This window comes from Muntiacus reevesi, chromosome 3 (assembly GCF_963930625.1).
Source record: "Muntiacus reevesi chromosome 3, mMunRee1.1, whole genome shotgun sequence".
Classification (NCBI taxonomy): Eukaryota; Metazoa; Chordata; class Mammalia; order Artiodactyla; family Cervidae; genus Muntiacus; species Muntiacus reevesi.
In genome coordinates, this window is record NC_089251.1 from 75,411,691 (window position 1) to 75,437,968 (window position 26,278).

Consider the following 26,278-nt stretch of genomic DNA (forward strand, 5'->3'; position numbering starts at 1 on the left):
ATAAAAAAGGCATGCTTGGTTGCTCATAACCAAGGGGAAAGTGAGGTAAAAGACTAGTCCAAGGTCACACAGATAGGAAGCAGTAAAGGGAGAGTTCAAATTCAGGACTCATGTTCCAGGGCTTTCCCCATCAGCTGCTTTCATGTTTCTTAATGACTCAGATGGCACCTGTGTAGACTAACCCACTAATCCTGTGGTCCTCATCCCTCTCCCAAAATTCACCCCCCACCACCAGAAAACCATCCTAGGGAAAAGGAAGTGAGCTGACAAACAGACTTTTCCTTTTCTTTCTCTCCCCATCCCCCCTCACTGAGCTTCCCTCTTTCCACATCCTGCAATTGCATGAGTGGTCCACTAACATTGCTCATAGTCCCATCAGCATTGAGGCCAAATGCTTAGGTTTCCATCAGCATTGAGGCCAAATGCTTAGGTTTCCAACTTTCTGACTGTGATCTTGAGAAAGTTATTGAACTTGTATCTCAGTTTCTTCCTTTTACAAGTGAGGATAGTATTCATACCTACCTTCAAGGCTGACAGTTCATTTGTGTAAAGAGATTTGAACAATACCTGATATGTGGTAAGCATTCAATAACTGATAGATTTCATTTGGTACCATATGTATTTGTATTTCTCATGCTGCTGAGTAAAAAACTGTGCATACTAAGTCTTGGATGAAAAAGATGCTCATAAATACGAAAGGAAAGAAGAAAGGAAGGAAGGAAAAGGAAAGGGTGGAAGGGAAGCGGGGGCAGAAAGGGGTTTATAGTAGCCTCTAAATGCAGAACAGGGGACTTCCCTGGTGGTCCAGTGGTTAAGACTCCACACTTCACCTGCACAGGGTGCAGTTCAATCCCTGTTCGGGGAACTAAGATCCCACATACCACACGATGAGACCAAAAAGAAAAAAATCAAAATTAAATACAGAACAATCTGAAGCTAAGTTTTCTTTCATCTTTTAAAATAGCTTCATAATCACGCCAAGAGAAAATTCCTGCAGTGCAAAAAAGACAAATCCATTGGCAATTATAAAGTTCGCTTGAAGTTGCAGACAGAAAGGCTAGGGTGTGTCCTCTTTGTTGGTCAACTATAACAGCGTTGGAGAGTCAATACTCAGTCCTTTAAAATGCACTCTCATAACTAAAGCTGCTTGATTACATCAATTGCCATTTTATTAGATTCTCATTTCAGCATCCTAAGGGCTTGGCTTATTTCATCCTCTGAGTTGGCTGGCTATCAAGTTCCCTGATGGCTTTATCTTACTTTTCTCTCTGTGACCTTCCTAGTGAAGTTTGATGTTCTCACTTCCAAAATGCATAGCATTTCCTCACGTGAGTATTAGGACTGTGTATTTGCTGATTTCCTTCTAGCTCACCCACCCTCATACCTCTCATGTTGGGAAATGTTCTCAGCATCTAGTGAGAAGATGATGGGGGAAGGAGGAGGTGATGTTATAAGAGGACTGAAATTCAACCAATGAGGAGGTTCTTTCTCTTGACTTTCCCTACATTTACTTGGTTTCCTGGTTCCCAATGCAGCAGCCAGAGACAGGACAGGATTACAAAACTAAACTGGGCAAAACCAGCCACGGAAGCCTTCCACACCCTCAATGCTGCTCTCTCAGAAGACATCTGTGTTATGAGTAGCCTTTAAGCAGCCATATTTGGGCCTTAATGGCCCACTCTTCTCACGGTTCCAGAACTGTAAGAGCTGATTGGACCAGGGGAAGACACCTAATCAACACCCAATCTAAAAAATAATCTGTACCCATCAGACTCTTTTCCTATGGCCTTTGAACCAGGAAATGACAAGGGCCAGATATAGCCATAAGGCTACAACATAAAGTTTGTGATGTAAGAAGAAACCAGAGAAGCCATGATAATCTAGTATAAGTCAAAGTTACCTGGAAGCAAAATTTATAAGTAACAGAAGCCAGACTCGAAGAGCTATCAGGAGGAGAAAGGAGAAGATATACCAAAAGATTCAGAAATACAGTGAGTTGGAGCAACCAGGCCACTAATGAAAGAGACAAGTTTATAGAACGTTAAATCTCAGGGTTGGGGTGGGGTTAGGGGTGGACTCATGGGTGGCTCAGACAGTAAAGAATCTGCCTGCAATCCAGGAAACCTGGGTTCAATCCCAGGGTCAGGAAGATCTCCTGGAGAAGGGAATGGCAACCCACTCCAGTATTTTTGCTTGGAGAATTCCTTGGACAGAGGAGGCTGGCAGGCCAAAGTCCATGGGGTCGCAAAGAGTCGGACACAACTGAGCAACTAACACACAAGCTCATCTCATAGCAGCCCCCATAGACCTTTATTTTTAAAGTACTGTTGTGTGCTTTATAATTTTATAAGTAAGAGTTTCCTTGTTTTGTTTTTTTAATTTTTTAAATGAAGTATGGTTAACAATCTTATATTAGTTTCAGGTGTATAACATAATGATTCAATATTTTTATAGATTATACTCCACTTAAAGTTATTATTAAAATATTGGGTATGTTCCCTGTGCTGTACATTACATCTTTGTATCTTATGTATTTTATCCCTAGTAGTGTGTACCTCTTAATCCCCTTCCCCTATTTTGTCCCTCCCCCTGCTCCTCTCCCTACTGGTAACCATTAGTATGTTCTCTGTATCTATGAGTTTATTTCTGTTTTGTTATACTCAGATTCCCTGTTTTTCAAAAAGGATTCAAATAAGGCAAAAGCCCTTAAAGTAACAAGTGAAAGCATGCTGTAAATCCTCTCTCCCTAAAGAAAAGCACCATTTATTTTTTCCAAAATAGTCTATGCACATGAAAACACAATTCACTTTCTTTCAAGGAAAAAAAAAGTATACACACTGATGGGCAGCTTAAGGTGGTTTTTTTTCTTTTATTTTTGAGCATATTGTGAACCTTCTCTCAGATGGGTATAAACAGATTCACTTCAACTTTTTTCAATAACCACACAGGATCCCATTGTGTGGATTATGGAATTATAATTATTTGGTTAACTAATTCCCTAATGATTCATCATTAGGGGGTTTCCAACTTTATGCTATTATAAATAATGTAAAGAATGTATCTATTTCTTCCCCAATTGTATGAGTATTTCCAAAGGATAAATTCTTATCTATGGAACTTCTGGTTCAAAAGATATGTACATTCTAATTTTTATAAACAAGACCAAATTGCTTTCCAAAAAATGTACCAATTTACTCTTCCATTCCAGCACAGAAGTGTCTATTTCCCACACACATTTGCCAAGTGGGTATTAGCAGTATCTGTCATATTTCCTACTCTGATAGAAAATTTTAAAAGTTGCTATTGTTTTACTTTGCCTTATATGAGATTGGAGAGACCGAGAATATTTTCTTTTTTAAATTAATTTATAAGTAACAATTAATTATTGTTTTGTATAATTAATATATATTAATATATTATTTTATACAATTATATAATAATTAAAGTAACAGTCATTTTAATTGGAGGATAATTACTTTACAATAGTATAGTGGTTTTTGCCATACATCGATATGAATCAGCCACAGGTGCTTGTGTCCCCCCATCCTTAAGCCCCCTCCCTTCTCCCTCTCCACCCCATCCCTCTGGGTTGTCCCAGAGCTCCAGCTTTGAGTGTCCTGCTTCATGAATTGAACTTGCACCGGCCATCTATTTTACATATGGTAATATACATGTTTTAATGCTATTATCTCAAATCATCCCACCCTTGCCTTCTCCCACCTAGTCCAAAAGTCTGTTCTTTACATCTGTGTCTCTTTTGCTGCCTTACATAAGACTTAAACATGTGTAATTTACCTTCTATTGATTTCTTCTGCAAGATTCTGAAAATGTTCTTTTCCCATTTTCTAATGAGTTGGTGGGTTTTCCCCCACTCAGAATATACATATTCAAAAAATTATACAGATATCTGTGCTAGGAAACATTTCTAAACTGTTTAGTATATCCAGAGAGCATACCATTTCCAACAGTTAAGTACTTCATGGGTCTTCATGGTAACAAAGTGGATAGTTTATGTGGTAGAAGTACCATTAATATTGTTTATAAGACTGAACTTGGGGGATTGCCTGGTGGCCCAGTGGTTTGAACTTCATGCTTTCACTGCCCAGGGCATGGGTTCAACCCCGTGTCAGAGAACATGGGATCATGGAGGTTGTAGAATAACCAAAAGAACCACCAGCAACAACTGGACCTCAGCGTGAGAGACATCAATAATAAGAATGTTTTGCAATAATATATTACCGTGGATTCAAGGAAGGAGCACTTCAACACAGACACCGACTTGGGACCCAGAAGCAGACTGGACAAGGACAGAAAACCAGGACAGAACGCTGCCTTGGACACCTCTTCTTTAGAAAGAGCATTAGGGAGCTTGGGGGAGGCCGTATTAACCACCAGAGCATGGCTGCTATGATACACTTCTGTCATATTTAACTTACTGTTTCTATCGATGTGCTTGGGTTCACTGTTTAATCAACTCTGTGTTCTATTCCATCGTGTAAGTTTGGATCTTCTCAATTAATCCTTTGCTGTCCTTACAAAGACCCAAGAATCCTATTTTATTAAGGGATGATACTGCGACCAGGGCAAAAATATGTGAATTAGGAGGCAGGGGTAAGGCAGAAACAGAGAAGATCAGGTTCATTTATATTTTATCTTTAGGCAACAGTTCTTCCCCAGGGGGCATTGTTTTTTTCCTTCTACTGATTTTCAGTTTCTTCCTTCTACAATGCACACTTGCTTCTCCTTCTTCTATGGGTTGTATGAGACCAAAGGTATTACCGACTACTGCTCAGTTTCACTGTGACCAATGATTGCACCCTTTCAAAGCACCAGCTGGCTCGGGGCTTGTTCTGGCAGCCCCGTAGTCCAAAAGGCCTGCCTCGATGGCTCCAATGCACATGACTGAAAACATGCCTTTCCCAAGGAGGAAAATATGTAAGCTTTAGTTCTCAAGTTATGTTTCATGTTTACAACGGTCTTCTCATCATCGTTAGTTGGATTAAATTTAGTGATTACAAAGATTTTTGTTTTTATCAATAATACCCTTGATCTTGAAAAACAAGAGCAATTTAAACAGACCCAGATGCTCTAAATTCCACCACATGTTTATTGCATGTTTTTAATTGCATTGTATTTGAGGCTGTCATTTAAATCAATTAAATGTGAATGTTGTTATTCCTACGGCCATGTTTCCTCAGCTTCTCACACTAACTCTTTGCTGTTTCTAGTCATTCGGTTGCAAAATCCTCGAAGAGAAACGATTAATGGTAATTGTTATGTTCTCCCCCACACTTCTGTGAAACAGGTATATCCTCCAACCAAACTCCACATGGAGCTGAAACATAACCCCAGGAAAAATTCCCTTGGCCCTGCAAAGTCATTGGATTTAAAGTCACTGTTCTCTTTTTATCTCCTTTCAATGAAAGATCTATCCCCCTTGAAAATGCATCAGTTAGTTTCATGACTATCACTACGTTTATCAAGGACTCTTTCTGTCAACGTAATTCAACCAGGACCTGCTGTGCGTCTGCTGAGCCTATTAACATTTCCTCCATCTGTAAATCAAAGCAGCTTCAGTGATGTTGGTCACGCGATGGTGAATTTTGGTGGGAGAGCAAAGAGAAGTGGGGACGAAAGGCATGAAATAATAAAATAGCAGGCTGTGTGGACAAAATAAAGAGAAGGTAGCTTGGCATGAGGGGACATGAATTGAATCCTGATCTTCACATCAATCAGGAACCCTGGGCATGTCATTTAACTCTGTTTGAATTTTATTAGTAGTTTTCTCACCTGTGAAATAAGTGAGGAGGTAAATCCTGTATGAGAAACCTCCCCTCCTGACATGTTGTATAGATGTTTCTGCAACAGCGGACCTGAACAGGGTCAGGCTGCCTCCTGTTTGTGCAACACAGGGCCTTTTTTGAGAGCTGAGCTTCTTCCTGGGTCCCTCAAGTCTTGCAGATTAAGGGGGAGCCTGAGACATTGGCCAGAACCAGGGGAGAGCTAGGATGTAGAGGGGGCCCTCCTGGATGGTACTGGGGATCTGGTGCTAAGAAGGAAAGTCAGCAAGGGGCCTGCCCAACCCTTGGGATGAGGATAAAGGAGAGAATCTCACTGTGGGACCCTCCTGGGAATGAGACAGGGCTGAAGGGACTGGATTTCTTAAAGCTTGACTGGTTGCTTTCTGGTTTATCTCCCTTTTGCCCTCTTTTAAGAAGCCTTCTTAAAGAAATTTCAGTTGTCACAGCTGAGCTAAGGCAAGTTGAGAAGAGGATTTGTGTCCAGTTGGGCTGGGCCATTAGAAGAGCAGCCCCCACCCCTGGGGTCAACAAGGCAGGAGTGGTGGGGATCAGGATGAGAGAGCCCCAGGGACCACTCACACTGCAGACCAGGGCCTCTTGGTCCCAGCTGTTCCTTCCACCTGGAGAATCTTTTTTTACCACAAAAGGCAGAATTCTGTCGCATCCTTTCCAAGTCTCACACCCCAGATACCCCAGTCTTTGATACTCCAGTTGGCTAACAATCCCTGTCTCATGCTTAGCTGAATCAAACACTCTGAACTGTTTTTAGCAGTGGTGAAGGGTTCTATGAGACATCCACACTCTCTCCCAGGTCCCCAGATGACCCATAGCACATACTAACTAGCTAAAGAAAGGTGCAGCCTGTGGTCTGAAAGCGCATTTCTCTGATTTCTGTGCTCAAAGGTTGGCTTCATCATCTCAGATTTAGCTCCAACCAATAGTGCAGAGCAGCGCACAAGACTCTTCTTTTGTGATGTAAAGAGCTGGATAACCATGAATGGACACCAAGGCTGGGACCCTGTTCAAGAAGTTAATTTGCTGTCAGGGGTCAAGTGCCTTCCATCGGAAGTCAAAAGGCCACTTAAAGATCAGTGTGAAACCCCTTGCCTTTTGTTTGTTGTCTAAGTGCTCCACCAAGCATGGTAAATGGGAACTCAGGGTTCCAGCGGCCTGCTTCCAACCCTTTAAGCTCAAACTGTAATAATAACAGCAGCTAACATGTTTGCTTGTTTATTTTTTCAGAACATAATGCATGCCAGACATAGATTATCTCATAAAGTCCTCAGAATAAATGTATGCACTCGGTCTTATTTTGATAAGAAAACAGAGATTCAGAGAAAGTGATCCACCCAGAGTCACATAGCTGGTGAGCCGGGGAGGCCAAACGCACACACAAGCTTGGCTGCCTCACCACGAAGCCACACGGTAACAGTGGCTGGTCCTCATTAAGTTTCTTGTGGTCACTGGGACCAGACACCAACAGCGGCTGGCTAAATAAATAAATACAGAAATAAGGGGGTATGGAGATGGCTTAGCATTTACTGGAAGATTTCTAGAAGAGCCCTCAGAATCCAGTGAAGAGCTCTGCCCCCAGGCCATAAGGAAACAGGGTGGCTGGGGGCCTTTCTCTTCAGGGCACTTGGTGCCAGCTCCCTTCAGTGGCTCCAAGTTACACCCTAGAAAAAAGAAGGCAGGCTATACCAGTGTAGCCAAGTGTACATCTGGATCAGTCAGCTTTGCCCAACAGGTCACGGGCAGGAAGAGACACAAGGTACCAGGAAGGGACAGGGGTACCCCCGGCTTCTTGTGCAGTGTCGTCCTCCTCCCTGGCAACTGCTGGGTGATCCAGGAATGGATTGTCTACAGAAAGGTGGCCACAGGGCCAAGAAGGAGCTGTTCCAGTGGCCTTCTCTGCTTCAGTGCATTCCTTGGACCCCTCACATCATTCTGGACTCTAACAAAGTCTGAGAGGTGCCCACTGTCAAGGCGCTGAGAAATTGGAGAAGGAAATGGCAACCCACTCCAGTACTCTTGCCTGGAAGATTCCATGGATTGAGGAGCTTGGTAGGCTACAGTCCATGGGGTTGCAAAGAGTCAGACGTGACTGAGTGATTACATATATATATATATATATATATATTTAATGGAAGAAATATCATTCAATAGAAAATATTTTTCCTTGAAACTGAAAAAAAAAAAAAAGGCGCTGAGAAATAATTCTCTTTGCTCGCTAAGGAAAAAAAAAATAAAATGAGGACATCAGTGCCAGATGCGTGCGTTGTATATTGATCATAATAGCAGCAAGCAGATTTGTCCCGTTTCAGGGGCCAGCTCCACAATCATGCAACAGCAGTTAGGGCTGAGGTTGGAGGCTGAGGCTGGGGCCCAGGAGTCAGAGGTCTTTGCTCTGCTTTTCAACTCCATCTGACACTCAACTCAGAGCCTGCCTGCCTATTCACACATCTGTTCAGCACTCGCCTGCAATCATTTAAGTTTTATTATTGGACTTGTCACCATATTAATGTAGCTGTACATTTAAATTGATTTTAATTGTAAGTTTCCTGAAAAACCTTGAGTTTTCTGCAAGCATTAATTAACCGATGCACTTACATTAAAAACAATTATGTAACCTTAGACCTGCTTTCCTTGCTCACCATGTCAAAAATGGGGGTTTCATGTAATGCATAAAACGTGTGGATTAATATTTCACAATTAAGGTCAATTTCCATTTAGAAAGGAAAGATAATTAACTGCCTCTCACCTGTACTCTCCTGACATGTTTCAATTAAGAAAACAATTCTTTATAAACTTTGTAATCTGGATACTTGGAGAATATGTTAATGAAGCTCCCAATAAATAGAATTATTCACAAAATAAATCAGGACCCTTGACTGCAAAACTAAAGTGGCATCTGTTGGCATGTTAAGCCAATAAGGCTGAGGTTTGGGAAGGTTCACACAAACGCACAGCTGGGTCCTTAAGCAACAGAGGGGAAAAATGTGGGGTTCTCTGGCCTCCACATTCACCTCACAGTAAGGCGAAGCCCTTCTCACAAAAGTGGAGTTAGGTGCCAAGGCTTTTCCCTCTTCCACTGTAACTTCCTAGCTGGGTGACTCTGCAAGAGAGACTTGATCTCCATTCCCATTTATTAAACGGGAATAAGCTGGAACTGATGCTTTGATGCTTTCGAATTGTGGCAATGGAGAAGGTTCTTGAGAGTCCCTTGGACAGCAAGGAGATCAAACCAGCCAATCCTAGAGGAATTCAACCCTGAATATTCTTTGGAAGGACTGATACTGAAGCTGAAGCTCCCATACTTAGGCCACCTGATGGAAAGAACTGACTCATTGGAAAAGACCCTGATGCTGGTATAGATTGAGGGCAGTAAGAGAAGGGGACCGCTGAGGATGAGATGGTTAGATAGCATCACCGACTCAATAGGCACAAATTTGAGCAAGCTCCAAGAGATAGCGGAGGACTGGCATGCTGCAGTCCATGGGGTCACAATGAGTCAAACACAACTCACTGATCGAATGACAAGTTGTCACTCATATTGCCGCTGGAATTGTACATAAGCCAATATGTGCTTAGCACTGCTGCCGGCCTTCACAGGGACTCAGTAAAAGGAAGATGCTGCTCTCCTGTTTGCTGAGTCCAGGAGGGGAGGTCAAGAGAGAGTGTGGGGAATCTCTAGCTGTGGAACCCTGGGCAAGCTCCTCCCCCTCTCCAACCCCCAACCCTACTTGTGGAGGAAGGTTCCTGGATCCTGTCCCTCCCAGTGGCCCTCCTTGACTTTGCTCCCGGCTCCCTGATCCCTCATTCCCTCTCACATGCAAGCAGCTTACCCAAAACCCCACACCCACCCATCAAGTTAAGGACGGAAGCTCCTGGAAGCCAAGGATCTCATTCTTTAACAAGATCTGCTCAAGGTCATGGCAAAAGAGCAAATAAATCCCACAGCCCACAGCCACTGTTGCAACAAGGCTCTGCCTTCTTTCCTTGCCTGGAGAAACCAGCACCAGAAACCCTAGAGAGTTCCTGTTTTGAAGACTCTAAGCCCCTCAGTTCAGTTCAGTCGCTCAGTCATGTCCGACTCTTTGCAACCCTATGGACGCAGCATGCCAGGCTTCCCTGTCCATCACCAACTCCCAGAGCTTGCTCAAGCTCATGTCCATCAAGTCAGTGATGCCATCCAACCATCTCATGCTCTGTCGCCCCCTTCTCCTCCCGCCTTCAATCTTTCCCAGCATCAGGGTCTTTTCTAATGAGTCAGTTCTTTCCATCAGGTGGTCAAAGTATTGGAGCTTCCGTTTCAGCATCAGTCCTTCCAATGAATATTCAAGACTGATTTCCTTTAGGATTGACTGGTTTGATCTCCTTGCAGTCCAAAGGACTCTGAAGAGTCTTCTCCAACACCACAGTTCAAAAGCATCAATTCTTCAGCACTCAGCTTTCTTTATAGTCCAATTCTCACATCCATGACTACTGGAAAAATCCCTCAGGGCTAAGCCCCTCGGTGCTGTTTAACTCTCCAAACGATAGACCCCTTGAGACCCAGAGTCACCCAACAGCATTCACTTCTAGATGTGTGAGGGTAGCAAGATGGAAAGGGAGTCTGGGTCTAGTTCATCACCCCCACCCCCTCCTCTTCAGGGTGATGAGAGGAACCGGGCCCATCCCACCCAGCCTCTTGCATCTTCATTTTTTTATCAGTAAGTGGGGTCTGATCACAAGACCTCAAAGGTCTCTTGTGCTCCAGTTATATGTAATTCTCTTTCTTCTCTCCTCCAGAATCTATTTTATTATTTTCACAAAGTCAAAGACTTGACAGAGGTGTTTGACACTATCTTTCTGAAACAAGACATTTGCCCCAGTTGGACTGGTGCTTTGAGATATATCTTCGGTAATGTGGGGGGGTGGGGGAATGGGGTGTGGTGCAGTTCTTTTCCTGACCCATCCATTCCACGTGGCTGTGAGATAGCTCAGTGAGACGAACCTTCATCCAGGTTCAGTGGCCAGTGAAGTTCCATGGGGCAGATGACAGGGTGGTGCTCGGAATCGAGCCAAGGAGGCTGAGGGACAGGGATCAGCACCCCCACCTGTGAGGGTGTCAGGTCAGCAGTGATTTGGAAGCATGAGATGGAAAGGCCAGTTTCCCATCATCCTCCACCCCTCAGTAGGCAGTAACCGGGGGAGCAGAGACAGGTACTCTGCCACATTGGGTTACTTTAGTCCAGACCTCTTTCCAGAATACCTCTGCCTCTCTATTCTGAGCAGAAAGCAGCGCTGTTGGGAAAAGGCAATGTTCTGGGCTAAGCTCTCGTCATTGCAGAGAGCGCCCCCTCGGCGTACTAGTCACACCCTTTGCCCCTCCTGGGAGTCCTTCTGCTCACTCTCCTGCCTGACACCAGCACCTGCTGATACCCAGCAGGACGGCAGGAGTGCCTGGGATTTCAGAGCACAGCTTAAAATACTGCCCTCCCCAAGCCCACCCCAACATGCATCCTCATGCATCCCCCAGAAGCAGCTGTTGCATAAATTCCCTGGCTCCAAGAAGGCTGCAGGGCCGCAAGGAGATGACAGGGAAAGCAGACGGCCTCAGAAGGACAGCATCTGACTGTAAGCCAGGAGTCTCAGATTCCCTCATTCATCCAATTCAACCAATGTTTCCTGCAAACCGACAAACCGCCAGGCCCTTGAGGACACAGACGTGGGAATACAGATATGAAAGACACAGATGAGATCTGTGCCATCAGGGAGCTTACACTCTAGTAGGCAGAAAGAGACTAGAAAAGAAGTAAATAAAACAGATAATATGGAGGAAAAATATAACAAGGAAGATTCCCACCAGGTGGGTCTACAATCTTGAATGGGCAATCAGGGACAGGCTCATTGAGACGGTAACATTGGAACGAAGCTTTCAGCCTGGCTCAGGGCTGGCTCCCTGGGGGAGCTGGAAAAGTCACTTTTCTTCCCTGGGTTTTCTTGGAAAATAATCAAGGGGATTAATCTAAATCAATAACTTGTAAACATACTTTCCTCTGCAGCAGACCTCTTTATTCAAATGAAGAAATACCTACAGCCCCATAAATCAGAATTTCCAGGTAAAAGAAGAGCTACTCAAGCTAAATCTGAGTAATTTCAAGTAACATTGAATCATTGATTAACATAGTTATATCCCAAGTAATGGGCCTTCCCTGGTAGCTCAGTTGGTAAAGAATCTGCCTGCAATGCAGAAGACCCTGGTTCAATTCCTGGGTCAGGAAGATCAGCTGGAGGAGGGAAAGGCTACCCACTCCAGTATTCTGGCCTGGAGAATTCCATGGACCATCTAGTCCATGGGGTCGCAAAGAGTCCGACACGACCAAACAACTTTCACTATCCCAAGTAATGCATGGGGTGTACTTATACTAAAAAGCATTTGTTGTTAATCTGAAATTCAAATTTAACTGAGTGTCCCGTCTTTTTATTTGCTAAATCAGGCAGCCGCACAGGTGACATGGGGATGGGGAAGTCCTTCTCAGGATCTGAAGTCCCCAGTGGAGTCCCCCTTCTGAGCCTTAGTCTCTCCATGGGCAAGAGATGATAGATCTCCAGGTGCTAGAGAGAGACGGAGCTCTCGGATCTTAGAGAGTTTCAGTAAATTACATGATGAGAAAGCACCCAGAGCTTTCTGGCAACACTGGGTGCCCATAAATCGTTTTGTTTGGGTGTAGTTTTCTGAAAAGCCACCTTGCCCTCTCACCCCTACACCCAGGCTTTCTGGAGCTCAACCTCTGGTCCATTCACCCCAGATGGGCCCTCAGTCCCATGGGGCCAGAAAGAGATTGATTAAGCATCAACCTCTGGTCCATTCACCCCAGATGGGCCCTCAGTCCCATGGGGCCAGAAAGAGATTGATTAAGCATATTACTGAGTCTGGGGGAAAAGCCCAAGAGTGCTTGGGAGTTTTCTCTCTTCCTGGAAGTTTGCTCATTCGTGGGTTGACAGTTGAGTTCTTTCACCCTCATTTGTCTTGGAAGGGCTGGCTATGGGCTATCTTGCCCCGTGAGAGTTTAACTGGACAAAAAGGTGACACTTCTCAATGAAAAACAAACAACAGCCACGTTCAAGGCTAGACAAAGACTACAAATTGGAACGTTCAAATATCTGAGAGCTGCGGTCAGGTACTGAAAATGCTGTCTTAATTCATGAGACAGAAGGGAAGCCCACAGCTTCTCCCCAGCCCAGAGCGTCAGAGCATGCTGTGAGCAGCTGGGACCTCTCAGCTGGCCACAGTGCTAGTTCTCCCTGGGGTAAAATCAATGGCCAAGGCAGCCTGCTCTCAATTATCTGCCTTATGACTTGTCTAAGGTGGAATAACTTCAGAGCAAGGGAGAGGGAGACTGGACAGAGGGGATGAGGTGAAGGAGGCCCTAACGAGGAGCTGGCAGAGCTGGAAGAAACCCTGACACGTGTCTCTGCCCGTACCTTTTAGTTCCTTTTATCTATTGCCACATAACAAACCACCGCCAAAACGCAGTGGCTTCAAACAACAGTTTGTTTCCATTCCTCATGTTTCTGGGCTCAGCAGGGAAGCATTTCCTTTGGGTCTCTCCTGCGATGGCCTTCAGGTGGTAGCAGGAGCTGCAGTCATCTCAAGGCTCAACCAGCCATGCCTGTGTCAGGCATCCAGGCCCAGACGGTAGGAACAGCTTGAGGACACCTCCACACACTCTTGCTATGGGGCTACTTGGGCTCCCTCACAGCATGGTGGTCTCACAGCAGTGGACTTCTTACACCATAGCCGCTTTCTCCAGATAATGTGTCTCCAGAGTCCAAGACAGAAAGCTGCAAAGCTGTCAATGGCCGGACCCCGAAGCTACACTGCGTTACTTCCATTGACTCTAGTGCTTAAAAGGGCCAGCCCAGATTCAGTGCTGGAAAGACTACCCCGGGGCATGAATTCTGCAAGGCGAGGTTCAGGGCAGAGAAGTGGGGTGGGGGTGTATTTGGGGAGAACTAGCTACCAGAGTATTCTTGCTGTGTAGCTGAGGCTGGGGTGGGACGACACCAGCCAGGGGTGGGCAGTGGAGGGGGCTGGTGGAGGCTGCCTATCAGCCCAGCTTCCAGGCAGAGCAGAAGCAGAATGACAATGACAGCCACTCTGCTCACTAATGTAAATGATACCCTCAGAGAGCAGGGCTATGTGGAACAACCAACCAAGAAACCTCAGTCCTTATCCTGACTCTGGCTCCTTCTGGCTGTGTGTCTCTGGGCAAGTCCCCAGACCTCTCTGGGCACTAGTTTCCTCAATTTTTCTATTTTTTAAAAAAATATTTATTTATTTGGCTGTGTTGGGTCTTAGTTGCAACCTGCACAATTTTTAGTTGCGACACGTGGGAACTAGTTCCCTGACCAGGGATCAAACCCAGGCCCCCTGCGTTGGGAGCACAGAGTCCTAGCCACTGGGCCACCAGGAAAGTTCCCCTCATTTTAAAATTGAGGCAGTTGGATGAAATCACTTAAAGTTTCTGCTCACCTCTGAGTTAAGGAATGTGTGTGTGTATGTGCATATGCACGTGCATATACTAAGTTGCTTCAGTCATGTTTGACTCTTTGTGACCCCATGGAATGTAGCCCACCAGGCTCCTCTGTCCATGGGCTTCTCCAGGAAAGAATACTAGAGTTGGTTGTCATCCCTTCTCCAGGGGATCTTCCCAATCCAGTGATGGAACCCAAGTCTCTTACATCTTCTGCATTGGCAGGCAGGTTCTTTACCACTGGCGCTACCTGGGAAGCCCTGAGTTAAGGAATAGAACATTTTTTCTTCCATTTATTTTTATTAGTTGGAGGCTAATTACTTTACAATATTGTAGTGGTTTTTGCCATACATTGACATGAATCAGCCATGGATTTACATGTGTTCCCCATCCCAATCCCCCCTCCCGCCTCCCTCTTCATCCCATCCCTCTGGGTCTTCCCAGTGCACCAGCCCTGAGCACTTGTCTCATGCATCCAACCTGGGCTGGTGGTCTATTTCACCCTTGATAGTATACTTGTTTCAATGCTGTTCTCTCTGAACATCCCACCCTCGCCTTCTCCCACAGCGTCTAAAAGTCTGTTCTGTACATCTGTGTCTCTTTTTCTGTTTTGCATATAAGGTTATCGTTACCATCTTTTAAAATTCCATATATATGCATTAGCATACTGTATTGGTCTTTATCTTTCTGGCTTACTTCACTCTGTAAGGAATAGAACATGTTATATGAGTTCATGATAGAAATCAAGTCTCTCTCTCAAGAGGCAAGGAGACCAGAGTACCAGGGCCATTCTCAGAACAGGCATGAAAACTAGAAGTGCTAAGTTAGCGGTCACTGATCTTCCCTCCTTTCTGCAGCAGCAAAATCCAGGTGGCTAATTGATATGTGGTGTTCCAGGAGCCCTGCCCATCCCTTCCTGACTGTGCGCGTGTATGCCTATGCATATATGTACACGTGTGTATACTTGTTTATGTATGTGCTGGTAGGGATGTAAATGTCAAGCAAGTGTCCCACTACACGTTGTTTCTGCTCAAGAAAAGACTGCCAAATGGGTAGTTTATACTGGAAACAGCTCCAGTATTTATATAACGATGTGTTGCATGGCCTTTTAATTTAGTTCTCATTCCAAATGCATGACACGTCCTTTTGACACCTTGAAGAAATGTTTCTCAGATGGCAAGCTGGGCACTACCGCTCCAGGCTGCAAAAGGAAAACACACAGCCCTGAAAATTAAAAGTAATTTAGGTCCTCTCAGGAAATGCCTCGCTTCAGGCTACTTGATGTGGTCATTTATTAAGTGACTTAATCAGGAAAGTAACGTAATCTCAGAGTAATTAAGTCCCTTTCTGGGCACTGCTGGATCCTCCCAATGATGAAGGGGGTAAATGCATTCATAGTGGGACTATCAGAAGACAATTGATTCCTAGGGCTGAGGAATGGTTAGCCGTTCCACTAGGGCATCTCTGTTGCCAAGAAATGTACCTTAAATCACTGACTCTGGGGAAACCTCCCTTTGACTGAATTCAAGCAGTTTTTAGCAAGGTTTCACTTGCCCTACAGTGGGATGAGTTAGAGTTGTAAAATCATAGCCCATTAGGATCTGGAGAATCTCAAAATTCTCCTTGCCCAAGCTCATCTCATCTTTCTGCCCAGGAAAGAGGAGGAATGGTAATGTCTGAGGCTGTGTACCCTGTCTCTGTGGATCTGAGTGCAGCACCCAGGTCTTCTTTCAAGCAGTTCAGGGTGCTTGGCTACACTAGAGGAGAAAGGGACTCTCAGACTCTGTTGGAATAGCAGAGCGTCCAAATAAGCAGATGTGGGACTTCCTTGGCGGTCCAGAGGCAGACTCCCTGCTCCCAATACAGGGAACCCAGGTTCGATCCCTGGTCAGGGAACTAGATCCCACATGATGCAATTAAAGATCCCACAAGTCACAACAAAGATTGAAGATCCTGTGTGTTTCAACTAAGATCCGGGGCAAACAACAAAGATCAAGATCCTGCAGGTTGAAACTAAGATCCCAGGCAACCAAAAATGAATATTTTTTAAAACATATAAATAAGGATTCATCTTTAACAACAACAACAAAAAAATCAGATGTGGCTCCAGGGATAAGCAGGGACAAAAGGACTCAATGTTCTAGGAGGAGAAACATCCTATGCAAAATGTGAACTGTTAGTGAATGTTCAGGGGGCAAATTTGTTCAAAAATACTTTTTGAGGACCTACTATGTGCCAGGAACTACTCTAGAAACCAGAAATACAGCCGAGAACACAATCTCTGGACTAATGAGGGGAGATGGGAGGAAGGCAGAGGATATGAGAATGAGTGGATAAATAAGTGGATGGATGAGTAATTATTGGATGTGTGGATAATTAGTCAACGGATGGATGTAAGGTTGCTACATTTAGAAAGATGTGTGCCTGCTAAGTTACTTCAGTCATGTCTGACTCTTTGCAGCCCTATGGACTGTAGCCTGCCAGACTCTTCTGCCCAAGGGATTCTCCAGGCAAGAATACTGGCGCGGGTTGCCATGCCCTCCTGCAGGGGATCTTCTCAACCCAGGGAGTGAACCCACATCTCCTGTGTCTCCTGCATTGGCAGGCAGATTCTTTACCACTAGCACCGCCTGGGAAGCCCCTTTTAGAAAGATCAGAGAGCCATAACTCAGGAATAAGTTAGGGCCTGGATGCAGAAACCTGGAGTCCTGCCCTTCTTGGCAAGCCTGCAACACAACCAGAATCAACTCTCCTGCTCAAAACAACTTCAGTGAATATCCAGTCCTCCCTCCCATACCCTATGCGGCTCCAATATTTGCCTTTCACTTGAATCCAAGTTAATCTTATACCATAGTGCCCCTCACCACCACTAGTCAAAACCCCTCGTGCTCTGTGCTCAGGCTGACACCCCTCCCTAGCACGCCTTCATCTGTGCCTTCTGAGTCTTTGCCAACCATCTGCTCCTCCACTTAGCACACTCTGCTCCCCCCAGGCCTCTCCTCCTGGCCTGCCTGGGCACACACCTAAACTCTTCTGGGAGGTCTGCTATACCTACTGGGCCTGTCTTATCTCCCCCACCCTCTGCTTATTAGGGCATCACAAATGGGAACTGTCTTCCCTATCAGAGTCCCCAAGAGGGAGCCTGTTGCTGAGCGCACAAGACTTTAGGAATAACGTAGACTCTAGACAAAGTAAATGCGAGGCAACCCCAGGACAAGTGCCTGCCTTGGCCTCACCCCTAGGAAACTCTGAAACCTGGGCTTTCCCCCTAGAACTGGTTCCATTAAGCCCCACCCAGACCCACACCCTCTGCAGAGTTTTCCTGGAAGCAGTCCCTCAGAACCAAAACAGGGTTGAGGCCTACCTAGTTTTCTGGGCAGGGGTTAAGGAATAGGCCTCTTGGGCTGTTTTATAACAAAAACTACTCTTCTGGTCTGGCCAATGACTCAGCATCTTGGATCCCAAATGAAAAAACAAAAAAATCTCCTTTCAACCTGGCATGCAGGAAGGGCACAGGGTCCAGCTGACTTTGTGAAGCCACGGTGCCAGGCTCTGCATCCAGGCTTTTCAAATCCAGGCGCCTGAAGCTCAAAGGGCTCTGCCAACCTCCTAATTAGTCAGCAATGAGGAAAGAGCACCTCCTGTTGGTGGCTTTGGCCACCCCATTTTATAGATGGAAAGTTGAGGCCCAAACATACCAAAACTTGTTAAGGTTCCCCAGGTTGTTCCTCTTTCTCCCTGATATCTGGCAAGGCCCTCTCTGAACAAACGAAAGATGAAGAAGTAACTCTTCCTCAAAACTGCCGAAACTCTGTACTGAAAGGAGGATCCCTAAATATACATCAGTTTCACACGGGGCCAGTTTTTGTGTCTGTGGCATCTGGTGAGTAATACACATTCTTTCTCAGAATAATATTTTCTAACACAAAATACTCATGATTGCAAAGAAAACCAATCATATTGAAGTATAATTATAAAAATAATTTTTAAAGTGATAAAGTATGTGTGTCTTTATTAATGTTTTTTCTTTCTTGGTTGCACTGGATCTTCATTCATTGCTGCTAAGGCTTTCTCTAGTTGCAGCAGGCAGGCCCACTCGGCATTGCACTGGCTTATTGCAGTGGCTGCTCCTGTTGCAAAACACAGGATCTAGGCGCAGAGACTTCAGTAGTTGCAGCATGCAGACTGAGTAGTTATAGCTCACAGGATTAGTTGATTCGTGGAATGTGGGATCTTCCTGAACCAAGAATCGAACCCATGTCCCCTCTATTGGCAGGCAGATTCTTATTCACCCTACCACCAGAGAAGTCCTAAACATTTTGAATTGCAAGATCTAGCAGTAGGTCTGATCAGTACCATAATTCCAAAGTACTGATGAGCATAAGTATTTCAAGGTCTCTGGCAAAGGAAATGGCAACCCACTCCAGTAGTCTTGCCTGGAGAACCCCATGGACAAAGAAGCCTGGCAGGCTACAGTCCATGGGGTCACAAAGAGTTGGACACAACTGAAGCAACTTAGCATGCACACACACACCAACTATGACAGAAAAATATCTGTGGTTTCTGCCAGTGAAGAAGTCATGGGATTTGCTATATGACACAGGGAGCTCCACCCAGCACTCTGTGACAAGAGAGAGGGATGGAACGGGGGTGGGAGGTGGGAGGGAGGTTCAAGAGGGAGGGGACACATGTATCCCCATGGCAGATTCCTATCGACATCGGGCAGAAACCAACACAACATTGTAAAGCAATTATCCTTCAATTAAAAATAAATGAATTAAAAAGTCACCAGTATTGCCCAGTACTGCCATTGTTGATGCCTGCATTCTTGGAGGAGTTGCTAAACGTTGGCTAGAGGTTAGTCAAAATGAAGATGCAATTTTTTCCCCACCCAAGTTCACAGACACCTTGAATGCTGTCCCCTGGACCCATTAGTTCGAATTTTCACAAACTGACTACTTAAAGACGGGATCCTACACAAAAGTCTGGCATCATCGTCCCAAACTTAAGTGGTCAGCCCACTTCCACACACTCAAGAAAATCTGTCCTGAACTGAATCAAATGCTTCTCAGCCCTCCCACCATGCGCGGGGGAGTGGGTAGCACACCCTACCTGTTCTTACCTCTCAAATCTCGGGTGCTTCCTTGTTACTGATACTTGTTTAGTCGCTCAGTCTGTTTGACTCTGCGACCAGGTGGACTGTAGCCTGCCAGGTTCCTCTGTCCAAGGGATTCTCCAGGCAACAACACTGGAGTGGGTTGCCATTCCCTTCTACAGGGGAATCTTCCTGACCCAGGGATCGAACCCGTGTCTCCAGCAGGGAAATTCTTTACTACTGAGCCACCAGGAAAGCCCCGGGCTCTTCCTAGAGGGGCTTTATTTTCATTAGAATATGTTTGGAAACAGCTGGCAGTGTTAGATAACAGGCACCCTGACTGCTGAGGGGGAGACCTTTGCGGCAGGAAACGATCAAGAACAGTTCATCCTTAAGAAAATATCCTCCCTCCGACATCAGCCAGCTCAGGAGACTCGGGAGGGGGCAGTCGGAAATGAATCTCCATTCCAGAAAGAGCCAGTTCTTTCAATGAGACGCCTTCCCTCCTGCCCCCGCCATCGCTGAAATAAAATACCAGCAAGGTGTTGCACTGGCTCGCCCTTGCTTCCCAGCTCAGGTTGCCGCTAGGACCCGCCGGGAGGACGGGGGAGGGGAGCGTCCCCTTGCACAGCGCTCAGTGGTGCGGGCCTCGATTAACCCGCCTGGCATCCAGGCCGGGTTTCAAATCCCCTTCCTCCCTTTGGTCCCTGCCAAATCCTGGACAGTGTATCAACATTAAGCAACAGGTATGTTACTCAGAGTAGTAACATAGGACATAGTGACATGCCCAGACTGCAAGACTGCAAGCAAACTTTGGTTCAACCTACTCCTCTGCTTGCTTCACTAATTGAACCTTCCGCGCATCGCAAGTACAGCACTTTATCATCTGTAAGATGGGCCTATTGAAAGTATTCACCTCATAGGAGTTGTCGGGGAAGTCAATGAAATCTTGTTTGTAAAGCCCTTGGCTTCCTGTCTGCACATAAGAGCATTCAAGAAAATATAGCTATTATTGTTGAATTAACAAAAACCGTTTTGGAGCTTATTCTGGGCCAAGGCACCTTGTTAGATGTTGGACTATGCCCATGACCACACACGGGCAAGTGCTACTGGGAGAAATTCTTCAACCCAGTTCACTCTGAACTGCTATGAGGGGGATATTGGTGTGTGAGGAAATTGCCCATATTTACTAAAGGCTGAAAACAGTACTTGCCCTTGATGAGGAGACCTCTTCTCACGTGCCGTGCGATGGAGCCAGTGAGTGCAAAGATTCTTCCACTCTTTTGCTTGTCAGGCTGAGGGCTGCTTTGAAGGGAGAGGAAAGCTTTGTCCTTGACCCCAAAGGGGTGCTATTAATAGAAACTCCAAGGAGGCACAAGGCCTCCAAGGGTTGGCTGTGCACCAGCAGCCCTTGCCCAGCACACACCACAGATTCAGGCATGAGCTCAGGACAGTGACAGCCTGCAACAGAACGCCACCTTTTGTGGGTATGTGCGTGTCCCTGGAGAGAGGACTTTCCTCACATCTCCAGTGGGATCTCTGACCCCCAAGGTTGAGAACCATTGCTCCTCAAATTAGCTTTGTCCCGCTCTGCATGATTCTCAGGCTACAGTGTGACCACCAACTCCCTTTCTGCAACATGATTGCATTTGCCATCCATGGCTGTCACTTGATAGGGCCATGTAAAATTGTAGAATTCTATTGTACAAAATATGTAGAATTCTGTATTTTTCTACATATTTTGGCTTTTCCCAGAAATCCCACTCTCGCTTTGGAGAGCTGGAGGGATATAGGTGATGAACATAAACCCTCTGAGGCCTTCCTAGCTAAGGTGGGTCAGGAAGACAGCATTCATCCAAGCAGTGAGCCCCGTGCTCACCCAATGAGACTTTCCGAGTTCATCACACTCATGCCCCTCTCTCCATCCTAATTCTCTCTGATGTTCAAAGTCCAAATCAAGACGATCTTTTCAAAGAAGCCTTCCTTTTCCAGCCAGTCTCGCAGTATTTCTTCCATCTTGACCCCCTCACCCCAGCCATACTGATAAGTAGTGGTGTGTGGTCTTGTTATCTCCTACTCCATACAGATTGGTTCTGTTGCCCGACCCATCTATAAACTTCTAGAAGGCAGAGCAGTTTCACTTTTCTTTTCTCCCCCTCACAGAGCCTAGCACAGAGTTGGACATGGAGTAGAAGTCCTTTTATTAATAATACTCCTTAGATCTGATACTTGAGGAAAAGAAGTATATTTGTTACACTGACTAGAATGGAATGAGATTGAACTGAACTGAGTCGCTGGTCAGCATTTTCAGTATTGATATAGGTGACATTTGACTTTCTGGAAACATCTCAGATTAAATATAAATTAGAAAAAAAAATCCCAGTAGAAACTATGGACTCTTTAAGCCTGGCCCCATCTCCAGCCACGTGCTAACTATCCATAAAGTTTATAATGCATTGAGTGTACAAATTTTTCTAATTAAGAATGCTCGCTATTTAGAAGGAGAAAAGCTCAGTAACTAAATGTAATTATATTTTCTAGTTTCAACTCCTACCCCTCTATTGAGGTCTCTATCCCCTCAAAACTCCAAATCATGAACCAATTCTCATGGTAGTCTGATTTGAGGGTAACCTTGAAATATAAACTGCATTGAGAGTAAGATGGTCCACATGGTTTCAAGAATTACTTCCTCATGTGAGCATGAATGTGTGTATTCATCATTTCCCATGAATATATGTGTGTTCTGTGTGTCCATATGTGTATGTATAGGTGTTTGCCTATATATACATTTGTTTATATGTATGTGCACACTCCTGTTTGAGTCTTTGTGTGTGTGTGTGTGTGTGTGTGTGTGTGTGTAAATTCCTCCACATACCCTTTGAACAAAGACCCTAAATTAAACTCCTGCTAAGGCTACAAAATATATTGCTGAATAACCTTTGTGGGTTTAATTTAAGCCTTTCCCATGAGGAAATCTCATTTTATAAAATGTTCATGGACTTCACAATCTGAATCTGCTCTCTATGTTTATCTCAACCTCAGTGCTTTTTTCCCGGGTCTGCTCCAGTCCTAGCCCTGGCTCCCGCTGTTCCCCTTTTCTTATAACCTCAGTTGAATACAAGGAACACTCACCCACTCCTATTTCACTTGTATCCACATTACATTAATGTTCTATGTAGAAAGTTACAGTGCATATTTTTTGAGGAAGAAATATGTCAGCTGGTAGTACCAATCTATTGAGAATCAGGAGCTCCAATGCGCCTGTAATTATTAATCAGAGGCTGAAAGCAGGAGAGAGGAGGAGGTATGAGTTGCACAGCCATGGGTGGAGATGACTACCTGCTGGTTTCATAGCTCATCACAGACCTAACCATGAAAAGAGCTGAACTTCTAGGGTCAATGCTGGAGGACTGTGTCCAGCGTGACTAGGAATATGTGTTCAACAGCATGTGATTTCCTGTGCCTGGACACCTCCAGGACATGAACATGTGTGCCTCTGTGTGTGTGTGTGTGCAGGTGCATGGGCACATGTGTGATGGGCAACACCCCATGACCTCTGTTTTCAAACACACCAAAAGGCTAGATGCTTTGGGACTTCAGCCTACATAGATTAACTATGGAGCAGACTCAGCTTATGGAATCTAAAATTGAGTCATGTGTAGTAAGGAGTTCAAAAGAGCACCTTCAAGAACCCAGATCATGCCAGCTCTAATGGGGGGGTCTGCCACTGATTTGTAAAGGCGTCACTATACATTCATCTGCTGGGACAGTGTGAAGGGTCTTTGAGAAGTGTACAGGATAGACTAGACTTTAAAAAAGAAAGGGTATGATGGGAACAGAGGGTAGGGGCTGACTGTGGAAGATATGGTTGTACCTGCAGCCCAATGTCCATTTTGCAAGCTCTTCCTAGGCGGCATTAATTCTGGCCAAATAAACTTGTAACAATATCAAAACTTTACCAAACATGGTAGATTGCAGGCCGCCTGTGACCCTGCTTCAGGGTGGGCTTTGTCCCATCTTCTTTTTCATCTCATGACATGGGCTGGAGCTGCGCCTATCTGGGGTACACAGGCAAAAGAAGAAAGAGTCCTGGTGCCACCCTGCCATATTTCTAGAAGCATCTGCTCATCTACTTACATTGCATCAGTCCAAGCCTGTCTCATGACCAAGCCCAGGGTCAATAAGGTATAAGCAGGTGGTGATGGGTGTCTACCAGAGAAGTGGAAGAGTGGGTAGAAATCACTCCAGATGGCTGAAATCTTCAGAAAGAGTTGGAAAACATGGAAAATAAGCTAACACATGCAAAGACTGATGACAAAGGGTCTCCTAAGCCATGCTAAGGAGTCTACATTTCATCATGTGGTTAACGGGTGCCATTAGAGGAATTTAAACATGAGAATAGGACAATCATATCTAGATTCTAATCTGGAAGCTCTGGCTGATTTATGATGGATGGACTGGGGAAGGCACCACATTGGGGAGTAGGGAGAAGAGGGAAACAAAGGAACTAATCTGTTTAATGCCTCTATGTAGCAGGCCCTAGACGTGGGCATTCCATTGCAAACTAGAGCAGTAGCCCTCCAAGCACTTCATTCTCCCAAGGCATGGCTCACAGTCCTGGGGGATTGGGCATGGTGCCATATAGTCCTGCCCAGGACTATATATATAGCACCCACCCATCCACCCAGCATCCCTGACTGGAGTGGGAATCACTGGACTGAAGACAAGCCTATAAGATTCATTCTCTCTCTCTCTCTCTCTCTCTCTCTCTCTCTCTCTCTCTCTCTCTCTCTCTCTCTCTCTCTCTCTCTCTCTCTCTCTCTCTCTCTCTAGAATTAGGAACAGAGGCAGAGATCTTGGAGTGCCTCCTGAGTGCCCAAAGAGGGGAACACATGAAAAGGTAGGGAAGTATTAAAAGGAGAAGAAACAGAGAAAGCTGCTCTTCCCAGAGAGATAAAAGATCCTCAGACAGAAGTAGAGAAAGGAGACCCTTCTGCCACCCAGAGGGAGGAAAAGTGTTGCCTTGATAGCTATTTTCCAGTTTCTGGTTCCACCCCGCTTATGGCCAATGGTGTTCCCTGCCCTTCAATCCATGTGCACGCCCTGAATCCTTGTAAGAAATTCATTCTTTTGTTTCTTCTGTTGGTCTGAGCGATTTCTGAGCTTGCACTCAGCCCAGGCACTCTGGGGGCCATGAGTACATATCAGAATTTACCAGCTTGGGGCTAAGACTATCACTGTACAGTTTGCCCTGGTCACAGTGGTCTCCTACCCTGGAGGGGCTTCAGGGAGCAAAGGCCACAAACCCCAGGGTCTGGAGGCTGAAACCTGAGGCAGGCAGAGCTGGCTTCTCCTAGAGCTTAGACCCATCTTCCTGACACCTACAGGGAACTCTAGCCTCTGAGAGCTGGAAATGCCTGGGGAACCTGAGCTCAGAGAGAAAAAGGCTTGGGGATAAGAGAGGAGAATTTGATGAAAAAGCACTCAGTGTATCACTCAGTGATACAGGTCAGAGCACAGACTCTGCAGACAAACAGCCTGGATTCAAGAACTCAGCTCTGCCATAGCTGCTGGACTTGGACTTAATGTCTCTGAGCCTCAGTGTCACCACCTACAAAATGGAGCAGGTAATTATGCCTGGCTTGTGGAGGTGTTTTGAGATGATGTGAGTTAGCACAATGCTTCCTAATATTACTTTTACTATTGAAAACGAACTAACGGCAGCAAGGCTTATGGCTTTATGGATTTTGGTCTCAAGAACTGAAATTGCAGAGGCTCCTTATCAGCTGTATGACCTTGGTCAAGTTGCTTAACCTCTGAACTATCTATCTCCTCCTTTGAAAATGCTAATACTACCCAGTATATAGGATTATGGTACCCACTCTGCATTAGCATACTGTTTTTTATATAGAAGATACTCTACCCATCAAAGACATTAGAACAGATACTCCTGGCTGTCTCTCTCAAGGAGCATGGGGCTGACAAGGAAGGAGTTAGAGAGAGGAGAGGAGTTGCTTTGTTTACTCTAGGTAACATATACACAGTTCACATCCACCCAAGGAGCTTTCATTGTGGGTTCTTGCTTTGCACTCAAGGCTGAGAACAAACACAACAGGGGGAGAAGCCTCAGTCTCAACCTCAAAGGAACATGCGATGTCACACCCTTATGCAGCTATCTTTTCTTTGAGAACTGTCTTAATGAGATGAAAACCCTAGGAATGCCATAAGATAATGCAAAATATTATGGCAGCTGAAGTTCTCTTATTCTTCTCTGAACCAAGACCCAGTCTTTTCACATGCTTAGCTCATTTCCTTTTCCCCAACCTTTGGGAGCAAAGTAAAGGTGTTTGTTACGCCTACTTTTTATTCCCCCTAGACTGGGACACTGACTCCATTAACACTGTACAGCTTACCCTTGGTCACACTGTTACTTAGTGGCAGAGGCAGGATTTAACCCAGATAGCCTGACACCAAAGCCCACACTCTCCAAGGCTGCCATGGGTGGTGAACTGCTGACACCAAGGGAGTTGTTCATGTACAAGCTCCTGTCTTTCCAACTGCTCCAGAACCTCCTGTCACACACCTGAGCACTTCCCATGATGCCTAGCCCAGGTCTGGGAAATGAGGGGGGCTTGATAACACTTGTCACGTTGAAATTAAATCTGCCTTTAGACACTTAAATCAGATGCTTTCTGAAAGCACCCTGAACATATGCAATTGCATAAACACACCATCCTATCATCCCAATGACAACAGCCTCAATTACTGAGCATCTACTGTCAACCAGGTGTTCACAAACTTTATCTCCAGTCCCCAGTGCAACTGTATTCAATAAGCAAATGGTGAATGCTTTTTGTGTG

The 26,278-nt window shown here is 45.3% G+C and overlaps 1 long non-coding RNA gene across 2 annotated transcripts in view; it reads right to left on the minus strand.

Moving 5' to 3' along the window:
- Positions 1-26,278, minus strand: part of LOC136164421 (uncharacterized) — a 71,796-nt gene that overhangs the window by 40,479 nt on the left and 5,039 nt on the right. Inside the window, exon 3 of one of the 2 annotated variants that reach the window (XR_010662350.1) lies at positions 14,933-15,524. The exons of the other annotated variant lie outside the window; for it this stretch is intronic. This is a non-coding gene — a long non-coding RNA (uncharacterized lncRNA). Of the gene's footprint in view, positions 1-14,932; positions 15,525-26,278 lie in introns of those variants that run through there. 2 annotated transcript variants of the gene reach the window in all.